This window comes from Hylaeus anthracinus, unplaced genomic scaffold, assembly GCF_026225885.1.
Source record: "Hylaeus anthracinus isolate JK02 unplaced genomic scaffold, UHH_iyHylAnth1.0_haploid 5, whole genome shotgun sequence".
Lineage (NCBI taxonomy): Eukaryota > Metazoa > Arthropoda > Insecta > Hymenoptera > Colletidae > Hylaeus > Hylaeus anthracinus.
In genome coordinates this window covers 10693841-10700916 of record NW_026535322.1, presented here as the reverse complement: position 1 = coordinate 10700916, position 7076 = coordinate 10693841, and the positions used below count along the sequence as shown (strand labels likewise).

The 7076-nt window shown below is 37.9% G+C and overlaps 1 protein-coding gene across 4 annotated transcripts in view; it reads right to left on the bottom strand.

Annotated features, from left to right (window-relative positions):
• Positions 1–3659: 3659 nt before the first annotated feature.
• LOC128895636 (transcriptional coactivator YAP1) overlaps positions 3660–7076 on the bottom strand; it is a 35722-nt gene continuing 32305 nt past the window's right edge. For all 4 annotated transcript variants that reach the window (XM_054158393.1, XM_054158392.1, XM_054158391.1 and 1 more), the window contains exon 6: positions 3660–7076. This exon is cut by the window's right edge. The gene's annotated coding sequence lies outside the window, so the exon portion shown is untranslated.

Below are 7076 nucleotides of genomic sequence, written 5' to 3'. Positions count from 1 at the left end.
TACCATCGACAAAAAACCACCCTACATCGGATCGCAGGAATGCAAGTGCGACTACCTGCATGGTACAAGAGTTTGGGGAGATCGTTGACGAGCGATTTCGGTGCGTGTTTACACGATCTTGTCTCTCGCCTTTGTTGTTAGATGTTTAAAGATATGATAATTATTAATTTTCATTCGGGAGTATCTATTATTGACGGTACATTCATTCGTCCACACTTTTCACGAGGCTCCCGTGATCTGTAGAATTTGAAATCAAAAGGATTATGTTAATAATAATAATAATAATAATAATAATAATAATAATAATAATAATAGAAATAAAGAAGAATCAAAGGAAGATAGGAAAAGCATCTTTCAATTAAGCATCTGTGTGCAAAGTTCAAATATATCAAACTCTTCTCTAGATTCCCACTCATGCAAGCAACTGAAGACATTTCTTCACTCTTCCCTGTAGTTAAAAAAAGCAAGTCTTCCAGTCTTCTCCCAAGCAGCAAAAGGAAACTTCTCTGCGTCTCCTCTGTCCTAAAAAAAAAGAAAGAGCATGCAATCTTCAGATTACACTTTGCATCAGTATTGTTTTTTTGATTGGAAACCTTTTTGATTTCAAATCAAATGATTATAATCATTAATATAATAATAGTAGTCAATAATAATAGTATTAGATAAGTCAATAATAGTATTAGAAATAAATAGTATTAGAAATAGAGATAAAGAAGAATCAAAGAAATATAGGAAACGCATCTTTCAATTAAGCATCTGTGCGCAATGTTCGAATATATCAAACTCTTCTCTAGATTCCCACTCATGCAAGCAACTGAAGACATTTCTTCGCTCTTCCCTGCAGCTAAAAAAATCAGGCCTCCCAGTCTTCTTCTAACCAGCAAGAGGAAACACCTCTGCGCCCACTCTATCCTAAAAAAATAGAAAGAGCATGTAATTCTCGGATAACACTTTGCATCAGTATTGTTTCGCATCAGTCGCAGTAGACCCCTCGGTTTTTGTGGCCAGTGACTGTTCGCTCCGAGACGCTTAACGTTTTTCCACGAGCCAAAAAATAAGCGAGGGATGTAATACCTTTCACCCGTTACCGCGCAAAAAGTTATGTGCGTTTTTACTTACCAGGATTATCCTGGCGTCCGTAATTCCCGCGTGTCGGCTAAGGGCACTTAAAAAACTGCGGGCGCAGACAATCCACGACCCTGAATACTTTCTTTTGCTGAAAGGCTGCGCGAAGAAAGGGTTGAAAAAGCTCAGGTACGCAGACGCTAATCTCCGTCGAGCACACGAAGCCGCTTTTTTACCGGGCCGTGCACCGCGGGGTACCGTTTCCTGTTTACGAGCGGATTTAACGCAAGCTGCTCCTCCCCTCCTGAAAAAAAAGCATTCGAAAGTGAAATTCCAAGTGAGCACTAAACCCACCCCTGTTCTTGTCCGCCTGGAAAAAGAGGAAGCACGGATTTTCTGATCGCGCTGGTTTCGGGAACGAATCCTTTATGATTTTGGTGAAAAAATTCCAAAGGGTTGGTTCTCTTCGATATTTGGGAAACGTTACTTTCCCTGAGGACGTTCTATTTATTACACTGGAGAAAATACGTTGTAAATATAGAAGAGGACTTATTATTTACTTTCAGTGTGATCAAACAAATGACTTAAAGACACTATTTTTAATCGAATGCAAGCATAGTTTACGCGGGACTAAAATGAATAATGCGTGAAACAATTGTATATGATTCGTGTATACAGTTTATATCGTACTTGTATAATTAATATTAATTATATAGCCTTAGAAACCTTAGAGTTACAACGAATTGAATAAGATAAAAACCTTCTCCGTGGAAAAATATATATATGTGGTCAAACAGTTTCGAAGTCTATCAATCATGTATGTTAGGTTGTCCCAAAAGTTTCTTTCGTGAGTTGCATTCAATTATTTTCTGTGGCAGTGTTTATATAAATAGACAATCTAATTTCTTAGACATTGATGCTGTAACAGTAGTGAAGCGAAATGAATAGTACACAATTCAGTAATGTAACATAAAACATACAATACTGTGTATATATTAATTATTAATAAAACGAAAGAAACTTTTGAGACAACCTAATATATAAACATCCATTTTTATATATATAGATTAATAAAATATATAAATATATTTCATATAATTTATATAAATTTATAATATTATATAAACATATTTTGTATATTCATGTATACAGTTCTTCTATGCAATACATGAAGCATACTTAACAATATAACATTACTTAATAAGTAATTGTTCCACGCATTATTCAATTCAATTCCACGTAAACTAATTTTACATTTAATCTAAAAAGGTGTCTTTAATAGTCATTTGTTCCATCACAGAAAAAATAGATGCACGCGAAACCTCATTAGGTTCTGTGTTACAGAAAATGAAAATTTCCATCGAATATCGATGTCCTGTTTTCGTCCATGCGATCTTCGTCAAGCGTTCGAACGGAGGGACGGATACATAAATAGAAAGCGCCGTTTAGAACGATCGACCCGCGTATGGAAGAAACCATAAAAATACTCGTGAAGCGTGCCTGGGCCGACGGGGGTCCAGACGGATCGCCGCCACCCTCGCATTTTCCCTTCCCCAACGCGGACGGAACCCACCCTTTGCCAAATCAGAAATCTGCCGTTTCCATCTCGTTCAAACGGCGATGGCTGATGGAGGAGTCGAGCCATCGTGGAAAAAAGGACACGCCGGTAGCGTTAAGCTCTCCCGTTTGGTCGATCGATCGTTCCGACGGAAACCATGGCGAAAATACAAAACAGCAAGCGAGAATGGACACAGAAGAATCGTACAACGGGAGACTTTAATGCCTCGCGTAGGAGCGACACAGAAAAAACAGAATAATAATAAGCGAATCAATAATGAACAATCATGGTAAACGCGATGGAGGATCCTGTAGCTGGGTCGGTTTTGATCAACACTACACGCGAGGATTATAAATGTATAAAACAGTGATTACAGAAAGTTCAACTTCTAAAAACGCAATTTTTACATGAACACATCGCGACGTCAATAAAAATATCATTTCACAATGTTCCACTACATAAATTATTTTTCTAAAAATACACATAGATTACAGAGGGCACACAGGATACGAGGATCGGAAATGTATTCTAACTGGACGAGATCCGTGCGGAAATACGACGAGGAAATAACGAGACAGAGTGACATCGCTTGTCAGTACGTAAGTAAACAATATATTTATCATTATCGTTATTACTAAGGCACTTGTTACCGATATAAAAATGTACGTCACAAATTACTGCCAATGAGCATATTTTAAATACTGATATTAAACAACTAATTGCTTCTCGTAGTTATAATCTCAGATATTATGGATGCGCCACCTAAGGGGAGTCTGAAGACACACACACACACATATATATATATGTGTGTGTGTTTTTTTCTTTTACCATTTATTGTTATCGTTATTCGTTTCTGTATTCGACTCGTTAACACAAACGCGTTGTCCCATTTCGTAAAACAATTGTTCCTCGCGTCAATGAAGGCACTTTACAAGAGGTCTCTCCCTCACGCCCCCCCTCCCTCCCACCCCTGTCCCGCCCCGTCCCCACCCTTCCTTAACGTAACAACTAAATTGAGTTTAGACTAAAAGCAAGATACGGTTGTATGGTAATATTAATATTATCGTTAACTAGCAATTAAAATAATACATTAAATGTATCTGACCTGACACGCATGGAAGCTATCGCCATCGAGAAAGCGACCAACGTCGTTCGTGACGTGACGCGTGAACGATTGATATTCGCAAGCGCAACGATATCGAGTGATCCTCGTTAACGGTGGTAACATTCGTGGACCGCGTTCGTAGATCCCTATTTGTCGTTCGTAGTTTGTACAGTTGATATCGCGAACGAACATTATGGAGCACAGAACCGGACAGACGTTCGCTTCTCGACGATATTAAAGACGTTTTAAAACGACTCTCGTCGTCGACCGTTCACCAAGTTTCTCGAGCAACGAGCGTCTTCGTTTGTTTGTTTGTTCGCTGTTTCGTTAACACATTTGCTATTTTGATATCGTTACAATACTAATCTAATACTATAGAAACGCTCGACGCGCAATGATCGTCAGTGGAAGAGACAGACGCTCGTCGATCGAGAAACGACGAGTTAAAACTATTCCGTTCCGTAGCGAGACGTCGCAATGATACGTAAAAACGATTATTAACGCTCGTAAAATAAGCGTCGGGTTTTACCGTGGTTCTGGGTTGGCACAGTCAACTGTACAGCGATCGCTTTCCAAGTTTCGGTCGTATAATACAGATAGTAACACAAAAATATCGAGTGAATATTACATGATCGTTTTATAACTTCGTTAAAAAATAAAAAGAAAGAGGTCGAATACTCGTCACTCGCACGGCAAACGTTGTGAACAGAAAAATTATTATCAAACCAAGCGTGCGAGTGACTGTAGAACCAAAGTCTAGCTCGCGTCTCCGTGAACTTTTCCTTGCTGCGAGAAAAGGCGGGAGAGCTTCGGCGGCTTATCGAATTCTTGTTTCGTATTTTTTTTTTTCATTTTCTTTTGTTCATCTTCTTCGTCTATCTATGATCGAAAAATTACGCAATCCTCGACAAACGACCGCGACGGGGCAGACGTAACTGCGACGATTCGTATAACAATCAAATTTTTACATTTAACAAATAAACTTCAACGATATAACGCTTTGGATCATTGTGAAAAATAAAATCGATTTAACCTTCTCTTTCCATTCGACGGGAAATTAACAAATCCTAAAAACGTGGAATATAGATCAGTCGGATAAAATTGATGATTGCGCGATTGTTATCACTGGGTAACCACTTGATCAATCGTTATCGCCGCCTTCTTTCGGACTAACGAAACAAGTTACGTCAACCTCCGTATTCTTTTCTTTTTCTTCTTCATCTTTTTCGTTTTTTTCTTTTTTTTTTGTTATGACGTATGTGTACACTTAAGCTGCCATGTAACTAAAAAAAATATATATATATTTATATATACGAATATATATAAAAATATATATATATACATATATATGTACGCACGTTTGTCTGCGCTACTACCGAGTCGCTTTGATTGTTCGATGATAATCATTACTACGCGTTGTTTCACGAGAAACAGACAAGTACAAGATTAACGGCCTCTTTTTTTTCTTTTCGTTCGTTCCCGTACCCCCAAAAGGCGGGTTTAACGGTCGAACGCGAACAACACCTTAAGGCTAAGAGATATTTAAAGATAATCTATAAATATCATATACTCTTCTTTTGTAATCTCCATTATATAACTGTATGTAGTATAAAACGTAAGAGAATTTTACAATCTAACAGTGTTTTCAAAATACCAATATAACTGCAATTCGTAACAAGTATAGACTTTATATATAAAAAAAATATATATATTCATTTTGTGTTCCCCTCTTCGAAGTATTTAAAAAGGGTCTAAAAAAACGTGCTTTGCCTATTTTAACAATTATCTCATGTTCACATAAACATCTCGTATGGACGGTTATTGCTTTGAAAGATGACGATCGTCGTATATAATATCGTCGTTAGAATCGATTGCAAAGAAAAGGCACTTTCGTTTAAGCATATATCGCTTGTAAAATAGTCTGAGCATTATCGACACTCGATTGCAGTGTATATGTATGTATGTATATATATACTTTGGACACGCGATTCGAAGAAATCTGTTTCGAATCTGAATTATACACGTAACACGATTTGCTCCGTATGCCAACTTCTAGGTATAGACAAGTGTCCGTGCGTTAAAAATGCTTTGATACTTTTAGACGTTGCTCGCCGTTGCTTCCGTAAACATCGTACAAAGATCACCGCTACATCAATCGACGAATATCGAATAAAATATCGTTTATCGAACATCATACCTTCTTTTTCTTTTTTTTCCCTTTTTTTACTATTTGCTTCTTTAACGAGGACCATTTCCCTTTCAATAATTGCACTTATTTTGCGTTTCGTTTCACGATCAAAATTCCGTGAACACATCAGGTATGGTGTTTTCTCTTCTTTTCGTTTCATTTTTTTTTTTTTTACATATAAATTTAAATCACACGCGAGATCTATGAACGTTCAAATCTGATATGTCATGATATCAGATTCCCATTTGTAAACCAACGTTGATATAAATATAATTAAACAACAATTTACTTGTCTACTCCGTACTATCGGGAAGTATATCGAGCTTTCTTCGTTTTACCGCGCGCTTCTTCCTCTATTTAATCAACGAGCGTTCGCGCGCGCGCGTGCGCGCATTTAAATATTATTATCAAAATATTCAGTCCTCTCTCTCCCTCTTCCTCTCATACAGTGCTTTAGTATAGAAATACAAACTTATATACAAAACGTTGCGGAGGAGAAATGCACTCATACACGCATACAAACATACAAACATTCGAACACACGCTAATGGTAAGAGAGAAAGAGAAAGATCCGAATACGGTTCGTTTTACATGTACACGATGTCCCAGAAACGTCACAATCCACTATCGAAGATCGCGTTCTTTATCGAGCTCCTCGGGTGCCGAACATTTCACGCGACAAACGGTGGAAATGGTAACGAAGGAAAAAAGAACAAAAAAAAAAACAACATTCGTTTCTCGAGAAGCCTTAGCGATAATATACGGCCTGCTCAAAATTCTCAATGATCTCTTCGGGAAGACTCGACAAGCTTGCCACGAACACTAGATTCTAAGGCTTCGAACTCAATATAATTTTTACCACCTCCGCGATCGTTGCTCGACGAAAACGACAGACAAAACGAAATCTGCGTACGAAGCTCGATAAGAAGTACGATCCTTTGGATTTTACGTGAATATCCCCGGAACACCCTGCGAATGTTCCTGTATACACGTTTCCGTATATACGTTGAGCACAGCGTGTCGCGATTAAGGCTTCTTTCCGCTTAAACGTTTAAAACATTTTTTTTTTCTCATTCACGTGCGTTTTTCTGATCGTTGTTCCTTTTTTTTCTGGTGTGTGTGTGTGTGTGTGTGTGTGTGTGTGTGTGTGTGTGTGTGTG